Source organism: Hipposideros armiger, unplaced genomic scaffold, assembly GCF_001890085.2.
Source record: "Hipposideros armiger isolate ML-2016 unplaced genomic scaffold, ASM189008v1 scaffold_136, whole genome shotgun sequence".
NCBI lineage: Eukaryota > Metazoa > Chordata > Mammalia > Chiroptera > Hipposideridae > Hipposideros > Hipposideros armiger.
The window spans coordinates 1,632,395-1,655,809 of record NW_017731486.1 but is presented as its reverse complement, the minus strand read 5'-3'; the positions used below and the strand labels follow the sequence as shown (position 1 = coordinate 1,655,809).

Here is a 23,415-nt window from a genome sequence, read left to right as displayed (position 1 = left end):
CGTTTTGTGAGTGCCCATTCGAATGGTGTTTGTAGACCCTTGGAGCGCGTCAGGTTCTTCGATCTTATTTTGAGGGGTAATATGGTGTGACGCATCCTGGAGGATCCCAAAGCGTTGAATAAAACGGTTGTACAAAGAGGTTACCGAAGCCCAGCTGACAGCTGTTTTGATAATAACAGTAAGAAACAGACTAGGATTGGAAGTTAATATTATTGCACCGGTTGAAACAGTATGAAACATTTTAAGCAATGTAGTCGAGGTTGCCATTTCCACTGGATACCCGCGGCTAAAATGCGAACGCAGGTGAAATGGGTTGCAGATACAGTGATCTGTAACGATTTGGAATTACTGTCTCTAATCTTGAAGTTCAGATGAACCGGTGTTCTCAATCATGTATTCATTTTTTTTAAGACAGTGTATATACAATATAAAGGAAGGCGAACTAGTAAAGTAGCTATTTTTAAATAAATTGACTGTTTATTAAAAAACATGTGCTCAAGTAGGCTGTTAAAAATCTTGCACTGATCTGTTTCAGTTTCTTCAATCATACAAAGGCTTCCTGGAGGTTAGCTCAGAACTGGCAGAACTGAGGCTCTATTGGTGCCAAGAGGCTTAAAAACAAAAGGAGATAGTGTCGACTGTGTAAATCAAATTGTTATAGGAACTAATGTTGTTGGGAGAAGTCTTTAATTTGGCCAAACGCAAAAACAAAGATTCTCAATGTATCCCCAGGAGATTATAGGCAAGAGGAGAAAGGTTTTACTACTTAAAGATCTTTTGTAGTTGGCACAAGCACTAAATTTCCAAAGGTTTGCAGATGGCTTGACTAAGGTCAAGCTTAACTATCCTATTTAAGGGACAGGCAAGGTGTTAAAATGAAGTAAAACCTAAGTGTTAAGTAGTATTCATGGAAGGAAACGAGTTTAAAAAAAATAACGCAGGATGCCTTTAATGTTTTTAATCTCTATAGTTGCCTTAGTTGTTAGTATGGTTTTATGAACAAACGGAGCTGGGAAAGTGGAAATCTCTGGGTGTGTTTTCCATGGAGAATATTTGAGGAAAAGTAGAAAATATTCAGATAAGAAAACAACTTAATAGGTGAATATGTGTTGTGTGCTATCTATTATATTTTTAGTTCTTTAATATCAGGAAGGGGGCGGGGAAACTTGAATGGGCGGGGGAGAGACAAGTATCCAATGAATTTAAAAGGAAGACGGTTTTATCAAGATGCTTATATGTTACTTTTTTTTCCTATAGAAAAATGTGACTGATATTCTCCTGAGGTAGATTGGAGAGATGGTAGTAGCGATTTGGAAAACAAGGCTTTTATTCTAAAGAAGAAGAATAGTAAAAATATTCAATTTCTTGATATTAGTTGACTAGCAGTTAAGTTTTCTTTAAACCATTCTTATATTTTAAGAGCATCATTTCAGTCTAAAAGAATTACTGGCGAGATTATTTCTGTCATAGTCCATAAGAGGTTTAGACTGCTTTCTGTATGTAAACTCGATGATACTAAAGCAACGTCTGTCAGATAGGCATGAAGAATTTGTCCAGTAATTGTAGGTTGCTGAAGAGCTATTGACACTACTTTCTGACTGGGAACTTGTTAAAACTAACACCAATATGTATTTGTAAAATGCCTCACTGTGTAAAGAGTACAGTCTTGGGAGATTTATCCTTAGTACTAAAACGGACCACATATTTTCCAGTCTAGTTCCCTCATTTTGCAGATGAGAAAATAAAGGCCTGATTAAGGTGAAATAACTTAATGAAGTTAACAAAACTAGTTAAAACAGTCTGGGGTTTGGGCTAGAGATTTTGTTCTGTGAGGATTGCCTCTTTTTTTAAGAAGTAGCATTAGTGGAAAGAACATTGAACTGTAAGTGAGAAGACCTGGGTTTAAATTCTTGATTTGTCACTTCCTGACTGTGGTTTTTGACAAATCGCATTAACTGGCAGAACCTTGCCTCCTTAATCTACAAAAAATATTTTCCTACATAATTTACAGAATTGTTGGCTAGAACAAACGTGATTACATGTGGACAGCTTATTATATACTGTGAACTTTTATACATTTAAAAAGTGGTGATATTATTTTAAAAATAAATACAGTTCTTGCTGTGTAACAAGGTGTCATGATCCTTTGGGTTTGCTTAACTTTAGCTTTATTGTTTTCAGCACCTGCTGCTGTTTTACAGATTATAACTCCCAGTAGATACATTTTCTGATCTGCACGTAGTTCTAATCTTAGTAAAGCCTCTTATGAACATTTTTAAAATTGCTGTTGTTAGAGCCTGACTTCCTCTGGAGAACATGTAATTTCTTCATATAGCATTTGAAAACATTCTCATATACACTCACGCATGCATAATCTGTTTCTTTAACAGTGGCTTTTTAAAAGTAATAGTGAAAGTATCTTAGTTGGAATGTTAATTTGTTTGTTGCTAGTTTCCAGATATGGCAATAACAGGAGATAATTTTCCTTTATAAACTCAGCTTTGAATAGTTCATGTTAAGGTTATCTTGCAGATCTAAAATACATAGAAATGTTAAGACAGAATTTTCGTTTATTGACTTTTGCTGTTAAGTTTAAAGACATTTTCTTGGAGTGCTTTAAATTGGTAACATTGGAAACCAATGTCAGTATTGTAGTATTTCATAGGTTATTTGTACTTTGAAGCTAAAGTTTATGATATACATTTGTTGAGCACTTAGAATATGCACGTCTGTGTTCGAAGTTTTAAGTGAAACATTTCAGATAATTTTTATAACCTTGTGAAACAGACACTATTATTCTAACATATGGTTGAGAAACTACACATCAGGTGATGTGTAGGTATTCACAAACTTAAAAAACGAAAGACTCTTGTCCCCATTCTAAACCACTTTTCTGTATGCTGTCCCTGATCAAGAGGTTTAGCTGATTTTGAAAAGTTTAAGACAGTGTTTCTTAAATTTCAGACTTAGTGAAAAATGTTTGGGGGCCAGCTATTCTACCACCTGCTGTGTTGGTCAAAAAAACAGAAACAACAAAAATGAAACCACCCAAAAAACAAAAGTAAAAGAAAGAACTAATGAGAATCGTGGAATATATAGACCAAGCAAACCTTTCTGTGATAAGCTGATGTAGTTGTTGGGTTTTTTTATGTTAGTTGTCAGAAGCATGTTAGACTCCACAGCTATAGAAGAACTACAGTTAACATTACAACAGGCTATTCTAACAGACTACACCTTGATATGGATGTCATTGTCCTAAACATACTTTAGTCAGAGTGACTGAAGAAAAAAGATAACTAACCAAACTCATTTAGGGCTTTTTTATAAAGAAATAGATCCAGCAATAATAAATTTAAGATTGTCCAGGTTAGAATATAGCATTTAAGATTAGGTCTTCTGATTAGTGAGACCTTCCAAAATTTTAAGAAATTCAAATTCAAACTTAAGTTCTTAGAAAATTAAATTTAAACACAGAAATGCTCCCAAATTGAGATAAGTAGAACAGGTAAATTATGAAGCCACAAGTTATAGGGTAGAATTTGTTTATTTTTCTTTGTCATTTAAAAATTGTGTCATCTTTGGACAAACTCTTTAATATTTGTTTATTACACTAAAATAGTTTCAAAATTTGTAGTTAACTTTTTTGGTTATGTTTATATTTGAGCCATAATTGGGGAAAAGATAATAAATATTAGTGATAAATACCATAATTTTAAACTATCTTAGTGCTTGAAAGAGTTGTGAGAGCCCTGTAGCTTCTCAGATTTCAAATTTTCCGCATAAATAGGCAGTTTGTCAGCATTCTGACTTCTAAAAGAAAACAAAAACCGTGCGTCTCTCCCTCTTTTCCTATAAATAGCGATATTTATTGACTCAGGATAAGATAATAGCATGTTAAAAATTATGGTGCTTTGTAGTTCATGAAGTGCTTTTTACGTCAGATCTCTTTGAATTTCACAACTACTCTGACATCAGCAAAACTGTTGGCTAATCTGATGATATTGAACCATGGATAGAATCCAGATTAAAATTCTCTGGAGTAATGCTAGACTCTGAAATTCACTCATGAAAGAAACATTAGCAAATGTAAAGGAAGAGGAAAAAAACACATGAACTTTTATTCTCTCTGCCACTAAATCCACATAGTACTCAGCTTTCTTTTTATTGTGTTCTACCTCCTCTGAAACTTAAACAAGCAGGATAGAAGTAAATACTAAAAACATTCATTATACCACTTTAGTAATTAGTGGTGATGATTAATGATATTCAAGAGTTAGATGAGAAAATTAAAATTTTACAGAATGCTTCCTACTAAAATTTGCACAAAAATATTACAAGTAGGAATAAAGCCTTGGCTGGTATTTTGGAGTTCTATACTAAAGTTTTGCAACCTCTGAGTTAAAACTAAGTCTTCGTTACCGGAATTTAAATTAGACTGTTTGGAAGTTACTTGGTGATCCAAGAAAAGAACTTTTATTGAGCTGCTGTACCATAGGTACTGATAGATACTTTCATATGCATTATTTTAATATACGATGAGAGTAGGTATCTTACATATATCTAGTTGTGAAAATACTTCAAAAATTTGTCACTGGTATATTTCCAACTACAGATACCATTACTCAAGAACTAACTTGAAATTTATAAGTGTTATATAAATGTAAGCCTATTATTTTGAGAAAAATTTTTTCTTAAGATCAACTTAGTTCATTCATAGATTTATGGTTGAGATGATCATCCACGAGTGGTTACTCAAATCTTCAGAAATTATCTGTTTTCCAGGATTCATAAAAACATCGCAAGAATGAAGATGAGTGTTCTCTTAAAGCTACAGTTGAACAGGACAAAAAATACTCCTTTACTAAGTTTCTATTTATCCTCATGTTACTGAAAGTAAACAGGAATGTTTGACAGCAAATTGGTTTACTCATTCTTCCTTTGTCCTTTTTCCCCCTACATGGTTCCTCCTTCCCCTTTAGGTACTAGTTAGTGTTCTCTTTCTTGCTTTGCAAACACCCATACCTGTTGGTTAACAATTTAAATTTGTGTTATTAAATTTAAATTATATTACCATTTTCATTTTACATTTTAAGGCTTTTATCTTTAATTTTGGTATGAATGTGTTTGATTTTTAGCTATAGGAATTTGGATCATTAGCGAATACATGGGGAAATAATCATTTGCATTTTCTCTTCTGTGTGCTGGCACTTAAGTCCTTGGCGGTTTTTCGCTCTTCTTTGTTCCTTTTTACTCATAATTTCTAAGAGTGGCAATTACAAATCTAAACATTTTTAAAAACATTTTTATTAGGATTTTTTAAATGACAAAATTAATATATGCTTACTGTTAAAATTAAAGCTATATAATAAAAGGGTTAACAATTCTCCAGCCTCCCCTTACAGATATTTTTTGTATGGACCAAAAAGGGGTTCTATAGAAAGTAATGTCACAGGGTGACCTTGTGAAGTTTATCTTAGTCCCATTTTACAGATGTGATTCAATTTAAATCAATGACTATATTGCTTACTTACAAAACTGCAACTTTAAAGAAGTTGATATTAAGAGAAAAAAGCAGGATAAAATGATACATTAATTTTGAGCCTTTTGGGGGAAAATCATTATTTTGTATTATGGATTTTTCCAAGGAGTGAAAACTCTTGAATTGATCTAGTGTGACAATGTAATGGGTTATTTCTGGATATTGAATTTGAAAGTAACTGGAATTCTTATCTTTTTACTTATGGATTTTCAAATTTTATCACAAGTATTATGGATATAATAAAGAAGGTCTTAATCACTGCATGATTAGGCAACAAATTATAAATGCTTCTATGACCAGCACTCCATTTAACATTCTTGAGGCAGGCATTTGGGAAAATACCAACAAAGAGTATTATATAGTCTTTGTCTTTTTAGGGGTTTACACACAAAACACATGTGAAACAGGAGGACAATATTATTCTTCAATCAGATTTCTAATTGGAGTAGAAAGAAACATGATAACCCTTGAAAGGACATGGATCATGTTTGTCTTGTTCACTGTTGCACCCCTTGAAAGGACGTGGATCATGTTTGTCTTGTTCAGTGTTGCACCCCTAAATCCATCACACTTGTAAAAGGTCAGCATATGTTTATTGAATGACTGAGAGTGTCAGTGACAGGAGAATGGTCTGACTGGCATAAGAGGATGAACTGGGACTAAGAGAGAGAAGATGGGGAGCAGAAGAGAAAGGTCATGATTAGTAGGATAAGGGGCTTAATAAAAATGAATTTCCAAAATGGGGAATGATGTAGTAACAGGTTTTTTTAGAAAATAATTCTAGAATTTGTATGGAATTCAAATAGGCAAGGAGATCATTGAAAAGGATCTTAGGTTTTACAGTTTTAGGTCCAATGCTAAGCACATACCTGAAGAATTCTCTGCCTGTATAGAACTTAAAATTTAGCAGAAAAAGCTAATTACTTAAAGGTCAATAATTAGGGAGAGGTTCTGTAAACATTTTGAAGTTATATTGGATATGTGGACCTGTGGCTTTCAGGCTCTGAAACAGGTCTGTCCAAAAAAGACTGACTTGGACATTTAAGTTCAATTTTTGATGTAGAACTATTCCATTCTTATATAATCCTAAACTTATGTTTTTAGACATTATTTTTTATAATATATTTCCTTTAATGGGTAAAGCTATTCAATATTGGTGCCATCAGTGGGATTTGCCTTTTTTTTTTTTCCCCAAGTCATAACATTTGTGTGGCTGTATATATCAGGAAATGTTTGTTTGTTTGTTTGTTTGTTTTAAGTAAAACCGAATCACACACATAATTCTTCTGCATTGGGGTTGGAATTTTCACAGTACCACCCTTTTCTTATTATTTTCTTACAGCTATTAGAATACAGTGAATTTACTCTGTGCTAGTTCCTCATTACCATATTTCTTCTTATCATTCTTAGCATACTTTGGTAGGGAAACTAGTTTATAATTTTAAATTGCTCTGGCCAAAAGAACTACCAATAATACATACTACCCTCAGCCAGTTTAGAGCATGTTTTCTTTTAAATGCCCTGAAATAATGTGGTTATCCTGAATTCTTGTGCGTACTACAGTAAGTAGGTTTATGTTGGAAAGTGAGTGGGATGCAGAAAAAGTGAGGTAGCAGATCAGGACTAAAATAAGGCCCAAACAAGTCAACCCTAGTATGAAGTCATATGGAAGCTACAACTGTGCCTATAATTGAAGCAGTGTTGTAGCCTATACTGTTGTTGGGTCAGAGTGGGTATGGTATGATATGCATATTTTAGAAATAATACTTCCATTAGCATTGCTGTCTTGTAGAGGATTGATTTCAGCTACCTATAACTGCATAAAGAGTTTGGGCATAAAGATGATTTTCAGGGTCGTGGGCTTACATTGCAGAAGCATTGATTTTGGTAAACTATTCAGTTTTTTTATGTTGTGACCTTTATCTGAAATCTCTTATATTTTCATGTGCCACTGTTAAAATAACTACATCCAATTATCTAAGCAATTAAAAGTCCTTTTCTTTCATTTAAGGCTAAGCTATGTGCCGATCATTTTTTAAAGAAAGCAGTAAAAGTGAGTTAGGTCATTATTTGGAATTAAACTGTGAGTAATACTTAGAACAGCACCTGAGGTGTGTTAGGTTGCAAAGATCAGCTGTTTTGTCTTTTGAGGGGGCAAAGTCATAGTATCAAAACCTTTTTTTTATTTTGACATATTTCAGGTAATTTAAAAGATACAGAAAATAGCAAAATGAGCACCTGGGTACCTGTTACCAGTTTAAGAATTAAACATTACAAATTCAATTGAAGCCCCCATATACCTTTCCTGATCCATTTCCTCCTCATTCAGGGGAATTCCTATCTCCCTCTCTTTGCATAAACTTTTTCCTACAGTGGCTTTTCCCTTTCTCTACACCTATGTAAATTTGTTTCTTTGAAGTTCACCTCAATGATTTTTTTCCATTTTACCTCAGTTACATATTGTTTGTAACAGTAAGAGCTGTCTGACTAGGGGCATTGAAAATAAGATTGTATACAAGAAGTAGAATTCTGCCTTAAAGTCTAGGTAAAGGAAAGTTAGACTTCAATGATGCATATATGCAGAACAGAATTGATAAAGTAAATGTGAACATAATCTAACAAAATAATCATTTGAGGAAGATTAGTCTGGTAGCAGCAGTGTAGAGCAATGGGCCTGAAAAGAAGTGAAGAATTACTAATTTTGACCTTTTTTTCTCCTAAGTACTCCATGTTAGTGAGATTTTATTTTGCCTCCAAACACTTTACTATTTTGAAAGGAGAGAAAAGAGCTATTGGCATAATGTTTAATTATGGGTGTTTTTAGTTTTCAGGATTTGGGGGATTACTCCTGACCACTTTTAGAATCTGTTGACAGTGAAGTGCATATGTAGTGGCTCTTAGATTTCTGTCAGCATTGGTAATTGTTCTAGCTCCCAGTGCCAGAGATGCAAGTAAAGCTGCCTAACCATTTTCTCTGAGCAGTTGCAGCCCTCTACTGGTCTATGGAAGTTGCACAATTTAGAACCCCATAGAGCTAGAAAAGAGGTCAGTAAACTCAGCAACTCAGTTTTTGAATCTTAGAACTTCAGAACTCATTTATGTCAGCTATCCCAGTTGCAGGTGAGTATTTTATATATCCACCTTAACAATTCTGGCAGGGGGGAATGTGTGTATACACACACACACACACACACACACACACACACGTTATTACTGTTAGAAGATAAATTATTACAAGATAAATACAAGTAAATGCTAATTGCTTTTTTTTTTTTAAGATTTTATTGGGGAATTGGGGGAGGGGAACAGCGTTGAGGAATCAGGGAAGGGGAACAGACAAGTTGCTGTCCTTTTGTTCTTCAGCCTAGTTGTGGAGGACGTTGCTTCACTGGCCCATGTTTGTATTATCATTGCACTCTTCCCAGGTGAGGCAGATCAGTTGCCAGCCACTGGACGGCTGCTCACGGTGGCTCACAGCTGCTCAAAAAAGTGCACGCTAGCTGCCGGCCAGCCCTCCTGCAGCCTATGCCGGCGCCGGCGATTCAGGGCAGCACAGCTCCAGGTTGAGCTGTTGTTCACCATCTTAGCTGTAGAGGGCGCAGCGTCGCTGGCCCTCATGTGGGATCCGAAGCAGGGCCCTGCTGCTCAGAGCTGGCATCCCAAGCCAACTCCTAACCAACGCGCCACTCAGCTGGCCTGCTAATTGCTTATTATAAGTTATTTTTAAAGCATTTTTACTTCTTGTTGCTGGAGCCAGAAGCTTGGGTGTCATTCTAGCCTCCTTGCTCGTGTTTACTGTTTCTCCCCACCTCACAATCTGGTTTAAGTGGTCTTGTTTCTCATCTAATGCCTCTGTAGCCTTTCTTTCAAAGTTTCACCAACAGCATCTTGCTACTCAAAATTATGTCACTACCTTTTTTAAAGCCTTAAATTGCTTTTTCTCATAAAGATCAAACAACACAATAACAAGGTGTTTCATGATGTGACCCCTTCCTAATTTCTTTAGCCTCATTTTTTACCCCACTGTTTTTCAATTTTTGCTATCCCTTTAATTTGGCCTGCTTTCTTGAGGGGTATGTGTGTGTTTACATCTGTGCTCGTGCTTATACTTTTCCCTCTGCAGCCGCGTCCATATCTACCCACCTCATAGTTATTCTTAAGACTATTTCAGTATTAACGTCTTGAAATTTTCCACCCATACCCCCATATACAGCACTCGAGTTGGGTGATTCCTTTGTGCTAATAATACTATTACACTTCTGTAACATTTATTATTCCACATGGTAATTAACTTGTCTTTTGCCCTTTAAAAGTTGTAAATTCCCTTTAAGTTAGAATTGTGTCTTTTGTTCATTTTTAGTTGTATGCTTGGCATATACATAGATGCTTAGTAAATGTTAAATGATTCAATAATTTCATGAGCAAACTGGGGTATGATAAAGGAAATGGCCATAGTTAAATAATTTGATGTCACACAATTCGTTTTTTTGAAATTATGAGGAGAAACAGTTCTTCTAGACCAGGGGTCGGCAAACTTTTGAGATGGAAGAGGCACCAGGGGTCAGCAAACTGGCTGGCGAACCACATTAGGCTCTTTGGGTACGTACTTGTGGCTCTGAAGTAAAATTGAAAATGAAAATAAAACTATCATAGTTTCATTTGTAAAATTTTTAAAGGATATTATTCACATAATGGTGATTTCATTTGTTTTATAGGCCTCACAAAACTTCGAGGGACAGGATTGGCTCTTCTAGGGGTCGGCAAACTTTTGAGACGGAACATAACCAAAGAGCCACATGTGGCTCGAGAGCCGCAGTTCGCCGACCCCTGTTCTAGACCAATGCTTATTGCATAATATATCTATATTAAGAAAAGAGGGGGAGATAAAGAATTGTAGAATTTTAGAGCTGGAATGGACCTCATTTTAAAAGGAGGAAACTGAAACCTAAAGATTTTACTCTAGAAAGAGTTACAAGAACCCAGGTGTTATAATAAATTTATTTCTTTGCTAAATTCCTCTTAATATATTTTGCTTTAGACCTGGCTAGGATTAGGTTGTGTGTATTTCAAGCAATTGGACGATCTAAATATTACTCTGTTTTATACCATAGGTTTACCTTTGTTGAATTGTGAAGATGATATACCCGTATAGCTAAAACAAGTTGACCATTTGTAATGTATTTATTTTATATAGTCTTCTGAATCATCTGTGCTCAGGTTCCTAAAGAATATAATATTTAGCAGCTCCAACGCAAACTGCACCTATATTTACTGGCTTTTTCTGAATTTTTCCTGAATTTTTTGCTTCCTTTCCTGTTCTGGTGGCTGGGTTAGAAAACATAAAACATATAAAAGTATTTTTTACCTCTTTTTGCTCTACCTCCCTCTGAAGTAGTCTCTCACCAACCATTTTAGTATTTTTCCCCCGTTTGGATTCTACCCAAAACACTGTGGTCCTCCAGAGCAAACCAAGGGGAAGTTGACTCATTTTATTATTTAAAAATGTTTTGTTTGAATGTTATACAAGTAATACATGTTCATTATAAAAGTTAATATAGAACTATATAAAATAAATCATAAACGTTACTTGAGGACTTTGACAAACTTTTTTTTTTTTAAGATTTTATTGGGGAATGGAGGTGGGGAACAGCGTTGGGGAAGGGGAACAGACAAGTTGCTGTCCTTTGGTTCTTTAGTCTAGTTGTGGAGGACATCGCTTCACTGGCCCATCTTGGTATTATGATCATTTTGCTCTTCCCGGCTGAGGCAGTCGGTCACCGGCCATTGGACGGCCGCTCACGCTGGCTGCCGGCCACTCACGGTAGCTCACGGCAGCCCCACTGCAGCCCCACTGCAGCCTACACCATCACTGGCCACTAACGGCAGTCCAGCTCCAGGTTGAGCTGTTGTTCACCATCTTAGCTGTAGAGGACAGAGCATCACTGGCCCATGTGGGAACCGAATTGGCGGCCCTGCTGCTCAGAGCTCGTGCTCCCAAGCCAACTCTTTTTGTTTTGTTTTTTTCTGGCTTTTAATTTCATGTTTATTATCAATACGTCAATAGAGAACATTTTATAATGATTAGTGACTTGTGGATACCAAGATTTTTCAAACACCAAGTGCCAGTATTTTCTGGTAAATAGGAATTTTCCCAAAACAAAATCATCAATGTAACACAATTTTAGGAGATAGTGATACTATCAGCATAGTTCACACAAAATTACAAAAATGGCAATACTTAAAAATTATGCACATCAAATTTTCCCATTGTAAAAAGTCTCCTCAAAAACTTCATGATAACATTAAACTACAAAATTCACTCTAGAAATGTAGGAAGTTATTTTTCAAATTCTGACTTCAAGATTTTTTTTTTTAATATTAAAAAATATGGTGAGGAGTGTGTCGAGAGGGGTGGAGAAAAAGGAGCTTCCAGTTGATTGGTTCAGTAATGTATGGGTTCCACTACTTCAGTAATGTAGTGGAAAAACTTCAAGAGCAAGAATATATTATAAATGAAAGTCTTTCAGCAAGATGAATGCACGAACAGTCTTGAATCAGTTGCACCCACAGGAGAGATGTCTTCTTGAAGAATGCTGGTTTATGGACTCTTCTGTAAGGTAGATTTGGCTACCTCCAATGGTTTATCTTTTACCACAAAGAGTCCATGCACCTTTCTAAAAGCCCGTCACTCTATCATTTAGATATCCAATTTTCAGAATGTGTTCAACTTTCGCTACTCCATCTGCCATTCCTAAGTCTCTTTGAGAGTCTCCCAGCAGAATTATGTTGCTATTATATTTTAGTTGATTGAAATATTCTGTGTTCTTCAAGGCATCATCATGTTTGTTAAATACATGAATTTTTTTCTCCTTTAAATTCTTTGAGCACCCCATTGTCATCAAAATCCATGAAGCTGGACACTGCTTTCACACTTGGATAACAAATACCAGCTTGATGAATAATCTCCTCTAGTTTATCACTGATACCAGCTGGAAATATGAATACAGGGTACTGTGTTGTTGGAGCTTACCAAAGGAATTCTCATATCCTTCCTTAAGCATAATTTCAGATTCTGCCTGTTCAACAAGCAAACCATGTGATTTAGTGTACCTCTCTACCACATAAGGGTACTTCACGGCAAAGAACAGGATCAATTTCAATAGCATAATATTCTTCCTTTACTTGCAGTAACTTTTTTCCACGTTTATCTGAAACCAATTTACAGTTTGTCAATGACATTATAACATGTTGCGCATCGTTTCCCTTGGTAGGAAATTCTACTCAGTGTCATATCCAAGTCTGTTATTATCTGAAGTTTGACAGCTCCTCCTTTGATAAGACCACAGGTAATTTCTTCTACTCTTATAGGGTTCTTGATGCGAATTGAAATTTTCTGGAATTCTAGCATCATTTTCACATGTACAGTAGAATCTTGATTAGTTATTTCTTGGTTATCCAATCTTCTTTAAGGTACTCTTAGTTCTTCTGTCCTTGAATTTACCCTAGATGGCAGCATAGGTGGTAAGGAATATCCAGAGATGCAGGGCTTGGGTATAGGCATCTCAGTGATCTTGGTCTTCCACTTCAATCTTCCTCTTCAGGGTGACTATGTACTGAACCGGGGCATTCACTACCTCGCCCATCCTGGCCACCGCCACTTAGTCCATGGATAGAGCCTCATGTGTCTCCTGTGCTTGGTGTCGTTCTGGCTTGCTCCCAAGCCAACCCTTAACCAACTGAGCCACTCAGCCGGCCCCAAACATTGTTTTAAAGACATTGTTGAGGGTAGTTTAAAGGATGTGGATGTGTCTCTTCACCTTTTGCATGCTGTTGGTTAAATTTGTGATTTTATGATACTAATTTGTTGGTCTGGAATACAACCATCATATTCTTACGGGAAAATGTTACGGAATAGCTGCCAGAAAACATTCTGGTGAATAACCATTTATTTCTTTCTTGGGAAGGTATGATAAAGCACGATCCCTTTTCATAGTCTGAATTCTCACTTGAATGGTTTAAGTAGTTAAGGGAGGGAAGAAAAATCCAGTTAATATGCCAGAAGCAGGACTATTTATTTTGAGGACTTTGTCATTATTTTTTTAAAACCATTTTTGAAGTAGGGAATTAAACTGTTTGGCCTTTGTTTAACAGAAATACTTTAAGTAGGAAATACTTAGTTTATTTTTTATTCATTTATTTGTTTAAATTGGGGAGTTGGGGAAGGGGAATAGCGTTGGGGAATTGGGGAAGGGGAACAGAGAAGTTGCTGTCCTTTTGTTCTTCAGTCTAGTTGTGGAGGATGTTGCTTCACTGGCCCATGTTGGTATTATCATTGCGTTCTTCCTGGGTGAGGCAGTTGCTTGCCAGCCATTGGACGGCCGCTCACAAAAGCTCACGCCAGCTGCCAGCCAGTCCCACTGCAGCCTACGCCATCGCCGGCGACTCATGGCAGCCCAGCTCCATGTCGAGCTTTTGTTCACCATCTTAGCTGTAGAGGGCGCAGTGTCACTGGCCCTAATGTGGGATCCGAACCAGAGCCCTGCTGCTCAGAGCTGGCGTCCCAAGCCAACTCTTAACCAACGCGCCACTTGGCCCGCCCTTATTTTTTATTCTAATGGTTTATTTTTTGCATGGGGAAATCAGTAATAAGGGTGTCCTAATTGTTTAATAACTTAAGCTCTCAGTTTTGCATTCATAGAAAAATAGAATTTGAAGTGAAATTTTTCTAAACCTCTTATTCTGGAATCAGAATTTTGGAATGGCAGGAGATTTTCAATGTCATCTAGTCTAATTTTACCTTTAAGAAGAAACAGAAATATTGAGAAGTGATGACGGTCAACTAATAAGTCAGTGGTGGATCTCAGAATAGAATCTTCTACTTCAGGTTCTCAGCTCAAATCACAGAGAAAATAATGGTCACTTTGCTAACTCTTAATGATCCTTTGAATTCTGTTGCTGTGATTTGGTCCTTTACTAGTTGCCTTTTTTCTCACAACAATTCTGGAGGACGCAATTTTACCCCCAACACAGCTGCAGCCCAGTGAAAGCTGGAACAGGAAAATTGTTAGGAAGTTCCATTCCATCCTTATGTTTTCATCTTGTTAAGTAGAATGTAAAATTGGTAACTTTAGAGGGCAGCATTTGAATATTTTATATGCACCGAGGTCTGCTCTAAGATATTTTGGTTCTCATAGCCTTAACAGCTGAGCTTTATCATTTCATAACATAGATGAAGAAATTAAGTAACTCGGACTTTGTTTTCATTTGTATTTAATCTAAAGTTGTACTTTAATGTTCTGGGGACTTCGGGACAAGATGGCATACTGGAGAAGCTCCCTTTTCCAAATATGTGGAAATGCTAAATTAAGAAACATTTAAAAAATACACAGCTGAGCTTGAAAGCAAGGAAGAGGAATCTGCAGTTTCCTGAAATGGAAAAAGAATTCAAAGTCATAATAGAAAACAAATTGAAGCCCTGTCCTAAAAGGAAAAGAGATACTCCTTGGTATGTGGGTTTTAAGGTAGTAGTGGAATCTACAGGCTCAGGAATGGCAGGGACCTGAGCCCTGACCAGGAAGAGCCTGAATTGTTCATGAATGGAGCCTTAAAAAGTCCCATCTGTCAACCTGGGTTTATATATCCTGATATATCTTCTTCCTATCCTTTTATTTTCAACCTTTTTTAGTATCCTTTTTGTGGTCTCTTACAAAGTATATTGCTGAAACTAATTTTTTTCCAGCCTCAGAGACTCTTATTTTGATTAATGAGTTGAATCCATTTTCATTTACTGTAATAACACATGTATTGGAAATTATTTGCATTCCGTTTACTGTACTTCTATTCATTTCCCACAGTTTCTTAATTAAATGTGTGTGTATCTTTCCTCCAAAGAAGACAAGTACTTTAACCACATTCTCACTTTTTTCTAATCTCCACCACCATACCTGTACCCCTCAATTTCCCAGCAGTCGTGTTGATGTTCTGTAGAATTTTAATTCTTGATTGTTAGGGATGTTCCTCAAGCATCTATCCATTCTGTTTCTTACTTTTTATTTGAAATATGCTTTATTAGATTATTCACTCACTCTTATTCCCATATATCACGTAGTGTCCTCATAGATTTATTTCAATTCTTGAGTGCTTACTTAAAAGCAATTTTCAAACAGGGTGTTTATATGTAAACATACTAAGGCCTTTCTTATGCCTGAAAACATCATTCGTTAACCTTCACTTTTAAATAATAGTTTGATTAAAGATTTGGGATTTGAAATTCTTTTCCTTTAACATATTGAAAATATTACTACATTGCTTTCTTGCCTCTGGTGTTGCTTTTTGGAAGTTCTGATGTCAGTTTGATTTCCCTTCCTGTGCATGTGATCTGCAGTTCCTCTCTAGAAAATTTTGAAATTTTTTCTTGCCTTTTTCAGTTTATAATGGGTCCCAGTATAGTTCCTTTTTTTCATGTTTGGGACTTGGATTCATATTCATTCATTCAACAAACATTTATTGGGAGTCTGTGTGCCAGGATGTATTGCAGACCCTTTAAGATCTTCTTTTTTCCCTCAATTATGGTAAATTATTGGTTATTTTTTCAAATATTTTGTTTTCTCCATTTTTTTTTCCCTCTGGGAATTCTATTATAACGATTATGTGATGACTAACTTCTCTTCTCCATATTTCTTAACTTTATTATTTCCCCTTTTCTTTTTGTATCTCTTCCTGATGCCTTCTGCAACTATCTTCTCTACCTGATCTTCAAGGTCACTAATTCTTTGGCATAGCCATTCTATACTATTTACCAAATCTGTGGAGTTCTTTATTTCAACCATTATACTTTCATACTCTGTATTTTTTCTTTGTTTACTCCTGCGTATTATGAGCCTTCGCTTTAAAAAAAACCATCATATGGCTGTTCCATTAATTCTGCTTAATATAGTACAGATGGTTTAGTTCGAGTTTAGACTGTATTCTAAGTTCAGTGGGAAACCAATAAAAAATTAAGCAGGGCAATGGTATAATTTGATTTTTAGTTTTAAAAGAGCATTCTGATCGTTGCCTGTAGAAGGTGTGTAGGGAGGAGGGTGTAGCAGAGAGGAGGAGGAGGAGGAGGAAGGAAGGAGTGGTGTGAGAAGGCCAGCAGGGAGATCATTTGCAAAGCTTTTCAAGAGCCTATTCAAGTGATAACATGGTTTGTGATTGGTAGCAATTGAAATGGAAGACATGGGTTTAATTTGGGATATGTTTCAGAAATGCAGTCAGCATTTCTGAATTTCTGGCTTAAGTGATGAATGGCTGATTGTTTATTGAAGTGGAGGAGATGGCTTGGTGGGTGTAGAGGAGGAAGTCTGACAGGAAAAATCCAAAGACTCTGCTTTTGGCTTGATATGCCTATTAGACATCCCTGTGGAGATGTCTGATAAGCAGTTGGACATAAAAAATAAGGAGTTTAGATAAGAACTAGAGATACACGGGCTGGCCCACTGGCGCATTGGTTAAGAGTTGGCTTGGGACGCCAGCTCTGAGCAGCAGGGCCCTGGTTTGGATCCCACATTAGGGCCAGTGACGCTGCGACCTCTACAGCTAAGATAGTGAACAACAACAGCTCAAACTAGAGCTGGGCTGCCGGAAGTTGCCAGCAGGGGCATAGGCTGCTGTGGAGCTGTAGTGGGCTGCCGTAAGTTACTGTAAGTGGCTGGTAGCTGGCGTGAGCTGCCAAGAGCCGCCATGAGCGGCCATCCAGAGGCCACCGACTGATCTGCCTCACCCAGGAAGAGCACAATGATAATACCAACATGGGCCAGTGAAGCGACATCCTCCACAACTAGACTGAAGAACAAANAAAGGACAGCAACTTGTCTGTTCCCCTTCCCTGATTCCCCAGTAAAATCTTAAAAAACAAAAAGAACTAGAGATACAGATTTGTAAGTCAGTGGCACTTCAAAAATATTTAAAGCCATGGGACTGGATTAGGTTATTTAGGGAGTGTGTTAAAGAATAGAAAGGGACCCAGGATCAAGTCCTGATGCACTCCCAACATTTATAGGTTTTGCAGAAGAAAAGAGGTCAAGAAAAAAGGGCATCTTTGTAAGGGCTTATTCTATCATATATATAATTTTCAGCATAAAAACTGTTGTTGGGTTGTTGGAAAAGTCATGACGCATTTTTGCAACAGATGGCACTATTTTTGGAAGCACTAGAGTCATTTGCATCTATGTATTGCTATATCATTTGACAGCTGACAGTTCTAGCTTCATTCATAAAAAAAAAGTCGATTTGGTTGCATTTTGGAGATTTTACAACAAGTTGAAGATAGAAGACCAAACTGTGCATTTTTGCCATATTTTGCTGTTTTACTTCCATAAAAGAAAGAACACGCGTCAAGCTTCTGAAAAGTTGCATAAAGTTTACAGTGACAATGCTCTACAAGAATGTCAATGCCAATGATGGTTCACAAAATTCCGTACTGGTGATTTTTTATCTCAACGACGCTTCTCAGTCAGGGAGGCCCACCGAGGTTGATGACGACAAAAGAAAGGCATTGATCGAGTCAAACTCACATTACATGACACGAGATATTACAGAAATATTGAACATTCATCATTCAAGTGTTCACGACCACCTGAAGAAGCTGGGATACGTAAGCAAGCTCGATATTTGGGTTCTGCATGAACTCATTTAACTTCATTTGACAGTGCGTATAAACATCTGCAATATGCTTATTAAACATGAGGAAAACGATCCTTTTTTGAAGTGACTGATAACTGGTGATGAGAAGTGGATTGTTTATAACAATGTGGCGTGCAAACCGTCTTGGTCTCGATGTGATGATTCTCCTCAAACGACATCGAAAGCAGACATTCATCAGAGGAAGATTATGCTCTCAGCGTGGTGGGATTTTAAAGGTGTCATGTTTTCCGAGCTCCTACCAAGGAACCAAACAATCAATTCAAATGTGTACTGGTGGCAACTGGACAGTTTGAAGGAATCCATCATCCAGAAACATCCAGAGCTTGTTAATTGTAAAGGAGTTGTGTTCCATCGCGACAACGCGAGACCACACACGTTTGATCACCCGTCAAAAATTATTGGAGCTTGGATGGGATGTGTTACCGCATCCACCATACTTGCCTGACCTTGCACTGTCAGACTTCCACTTGTCTCGCTCTCTTCAAACCTCCTTATGTGGTATAACATTCAATTCAGATGAGGCTGTAAATCAGCACCTTGTTCAGTTTTTCGCAATTAAAGACAGGTCCTTCTATGAACGAGGAATTATTAAGCTCAGCTCACTGAAAGATGGCAAAAGGTTACCGAACAAAACGGGCAATATATCATTTATTGAGCTTTGTTCTTTATATAAATAAATGACCTTTGAAAAACATAGACAAAATACGTCATGACTTTTCCGACAACCCAGTATACTTTGTTTAGGCCAGATTTTTATAAATGGCGATTTAGATTTTTTTTCCTCCTGAGTGTTTTGGGCCTACAGGTAACATTTTAGTGGATTTCTTTATTTATTATCTTTACATATTCATGTAGTACACCTATGGGATAAATTACTGAAAGTTGAATTATTAGGACAAAAGCCTGTTCATTTATGTTTTAATGACTTTGCTAAATTCCTCTGCAAAGGTGTTATCCCAATTTCATCACCATCAGCAGTGTATGAGTATTGTTTTCCCTGAATTCCTGCCAACAGCCTTAATCTTTGTCAGTCTTTTAAACGAAAAGTCATCGCATTATTCTATGATTTTAAAATTAGGACTGAGTTTGAATACTTCTTTATGTTCACTCAACAACTGTATTTCTCATTCTTTGAACTGAACTGCCTCTTCATTTCCTCTGACTTTTATTTTTTTGGTGTGGTAAGTTATTTCTTATTGATTTGTTATAATTCTTTGATTATTCTCTTTCATATGTGTTGCAAATATTTTCAGTTGTCTGATTTCTGTTTATGATACTTGCATTTCTACTTTAAAATTTTTATTTAGGTCTTCTAAAAAATGACCTTTAGCTTTTATGTCATCTTTTTGAAAGACTTTGCATATCTTAAAGATTTTTTTTTTTAGTACTCCTGTGGTTTAATTTTCATTTTATTTCATTGACCCAGATGCCAACATTTTTAACTTATCAAAATTATTCTAAAATTTATTTGGTGAGAATTCGTGTGATAATTTTGGAAAAGAAAAATGAGTCATTAAAGTGTCACTATAGTTTTTGTAAAACTATACAAAAAGCAGAGGGCCGGCCGAGGGGCGCGTTGGTTAAGAGTTGGCTTGGGATGGAAGCCCTGAGCAGCAGGGCCCCGGTTCGGATCCCACATTAGGGTCAGTGACGCTGCACCTTCTACAGCTAAGATGGTGAACAACAGCTTATCCTGGAGCTGGGCTGCCGTGAATCACCGGTGATGGCTTTGGCTGCAGTGGAGCTGCAGTGGGCTGCCGCCATGAGCTACCATGAGTGGCTGGCAGCCAGTGTGAGTGGCCGGCAGCCAGCATGCGCTGCCAAGAGCCGTCATGAGCGGCCGTCCAGTGGCCGGCGACTGATCTGCCTCACCAGGGAAGAGCACAATAATAATACCAACATGGGCCAGTGAAGCGACATCCTCTACAACTAGACTGAATAACAAAAGGACAGCAACTTGTCTGTTCTTCCCTGATTCCACAATAAAGTCTTTAAAAAAAAAACACTAGCAAAAGTATAAAAATAAAATACTCAAATGCTAAAAAACAAACAAGCCTATTAAAAAAAAGTATAGGGTTGGTACAACAGTGGAAAGACAGAGTAGTGAAACAAACTAGAAAGCCCAGGAACAGATTTGGGTATATAAAGGAATAAAATTGTTATAAAAACTGGCATTGCAGTTAGATGGGAAAGGTTAAAAGTCAGAAATTAAAGGAAATAAAATAGAGGCATAAAAATGTATTTTTCATTGTGCAATCCATTGTGCACACATGTTCATAGCATTATTAACAATAGTCAAAAGGTGGGAAAAACCCAAATGTCCATCAGTCGATAAATGGATAAACAAAATGCAGTATATACACATAATGGATGGAATATTATTCAGCCTTTAAAGGAAATTTTGACACATACTACAACATGGGTGAACTTTGAAGACTTGTTAAGTGAAATAAGCCAGTCATAAAAGGACAAACATTATATAATTCCACTTACATGAGGTATATAGGGTAGTCAAATTGATAGAGCCAGGAAGTAAAATGGTGGTAACCAGGGGCTAGGAGGAGTGAAATATGGGGAGTTATTGATTAATGGGTATAGAGTTTCACTTGGGATAGATGAAAAGGTTTTGAAGATGAATGGTAGCACAATAGTGTAAACGTACTTAATGCCACAGAATTGTATACTTATAAGAAATAACAGGTATTGGCAAGGATATGGAGAAAAGGGAGCTCTTGTATACTGTTGGTGGAAATGTAAGTTAGTGCAGCCACTATGGAAAACAGTATGGAGGTTCCTCAAAAAATTAAAAGTAGAACTACCATATAGATACAACAGTTCCACTTCTGGGTATTTATCCAAAGAAAACAAAAACACTAATTCAAAAAGATATGTGCACTCCCATGTTCATTGTAGCATTATTTACAATAGCCAAGATATGGAAACAACCTGAGTGTCCATCAGTAGATGAATGATGAAGAAATTATGGTATATATGTACAGTGGAATGTTATTCAGCCATTAAAAAAGGAAATCCTGCCATTTGTGACAGCATGAATGAACTTGGAGGACATTATGCTCAGTAAGCCAGACAGAAAGGCAAATATTAAATACTGTATGATCTTCCTTATATATATGGAATCTAAAAACATTGAACTCACAAAAGCAGAGTAGAATGGTGGTTGCCAGGGGCTGGGAAATGGGGAGATGTTGGTCAAAGGTACATACTTTTAGCTATAAGATGAATAAGTTCTGGGAATCTAATGTACAGCATGACTGTAGTTACTGATACTGTATTGTATACTTCAAATTTGCTGAGAGTAGATCTTAAGTGTTCTCACCACTGAACTATGTGAGGTGAAATATGTGTTAATTACCTTGATTGTGGTAATCATTTCACAGTGTATACGCATATCAAGTCATCATTGTACACCTTAAATATATACAATTTTTGTCAATTATACCTCAGTAAAGGTGGGAGGGGAAGAGCAGACATCCTTGCTTCACTGTAGATCTTAAGAAAGTATTCAACTTCTTTTCTATTGGTGTCCTGAGAGTTGTCATTAATGGGCATTAAATTTCATCAAATGTATTTCCTGTATCTGTTGAGATGTTCGTTTTCTTTTTGGTTTTAGTATGTTAATGTAGTAAATTACTTAGACTGATTTTCACACATTAAGCTGACCTTGAGTTCCTGAGATAAATCCCAGTTGGTCATGATATATTATTACCTTTTTTATATATAGTTGGATTTGATTTGCTAATACTTTGTTGAGGATTTTTTTTGTATGTAATCAGGTATATTTGTAGATTTCTACAAACTTATTCTACAGACTTATTCTATTAGTTTTGGTATCAGGGTATTGATGGCCTCAAAATATTTCTTCCTCTTTCCTTTTTCAGTAAAGTTTATGTAGCATTTCCTTACCTGTTTTGTAGAATTCACCATTGAAGTCATCTGGGCCTGGAGTTTTTGTTTTTAAATATCAAATCAGTATCTTTAATAAATATTGACCTATTGAGATTATGTTTTCTTCAGTAAGCTTTAGTAGAGTGTGCCTTTCAAGGAATTTCATTTAATTTGTTGGATTTATTTATATTGTTTATAATAGTCCCCTATTATCCTCTCTGGGTTTATAGGATCTGTCATGATGTTTTCTCTTTAATTGTTGATTTTACTTATGTAGGTCTTGTCTCTTAGTTCTAATAGGTCTGGCTAGACATGTATAAATTTAATTGAACTTTAAAAAAAAACATCATATGGCTGTTCCATTAATTCTGCTTAATATAGTACAGATGGTTTAGTTCGAGTTTAGACTGTATTCTAAGTTCAGTGGGAAACCAATAAAAAATTAAGCAGGGCAATGGTATAATTTGATTTTTAGTTTTAAAAGAGCATTCTGATCGTTGCCTGTAGAAGGTGTGTAGGGAGGAGGGTGTAGCAGAGAGGAGGAGGAGGAGGAGGAAGGAAGGAGTGGTGTGAGAAGGCCAGCAGGGAGATCATTTGCAAAGCTTTTCAAGAGCCTATTCAAGTGATAACATGGTTTGTGATTGGTAGCAATTGAAATGGAAGACATGGGTTTAATTTGGGATATGTTTCAGAAATGCAGTCAGCATTTCTGAATTTCTGGCTTAAGTGATGAATGGCTGATTGTTTATTGAAGTGGAGGAGATGGCTTGGTGGGTGTAGAGGAGGAAGTCTGACAGGAAAAATCCAAAGACTCTGCTTTTGGCTTGATATGCCTATTAGACATCCCTGTGGAGATGTCTGATAAGCAGTTGGACATAAAAAATAAGGAGTTTAGATAAGAACTAGAGATACACGGGCTGGCCCACTGGCGCATTGGTTAAGAGTTGGCTTGGGACGCCAGCTCTGAGCAGCAGGGCCCTGGTTTGGATCCCACATTAGGGCCAGTGACGCTGCGACCTCTACAGCTAAGATAGTGAACAACAACAGCTCAAACTAGAGCTGGGCTGCCGGAAGTTGCCAGCAGGGGCATAGGCTGCTGTGGAGCTGTAGTGGGCTGCCGTAAGTTACTGTAAGTGGCTGGTAGCTGGCGTGAGCTGCCAAGAGCCGCCATGAGCGGCCATCCAGAGGCCACCGACTGATCTGCCTCACCCAGGAAGAGCACAATGATAATACCAACATGGGCCAGTGAAGCGACATCCTCCACAACTAGACTGAAGAACAAA

General features: G+C 36.8%; 1 protein-coding gene and 1 pseudogene across 4 annotated transcripts in view; one reads left to right on the top strand and one right to left on the bottom strand.

Moving 5' to 3' along the window:
* Positions 1-23,415, top strand: part of ANKRD12 (ankyrin repeat domain 12) — a 138,400-nt gene that overhangs the window by 1,412 nt on the left and 113,573 nt on the right. The gene's annotated exons all lie outside the window — the stretch shown is intronic.
* On the bottom strand, positions 12,214-12,977 carry LOC109386610 (cytosolic 5'-nucleotidase 3A pseudogene; annotated as a pseudogene).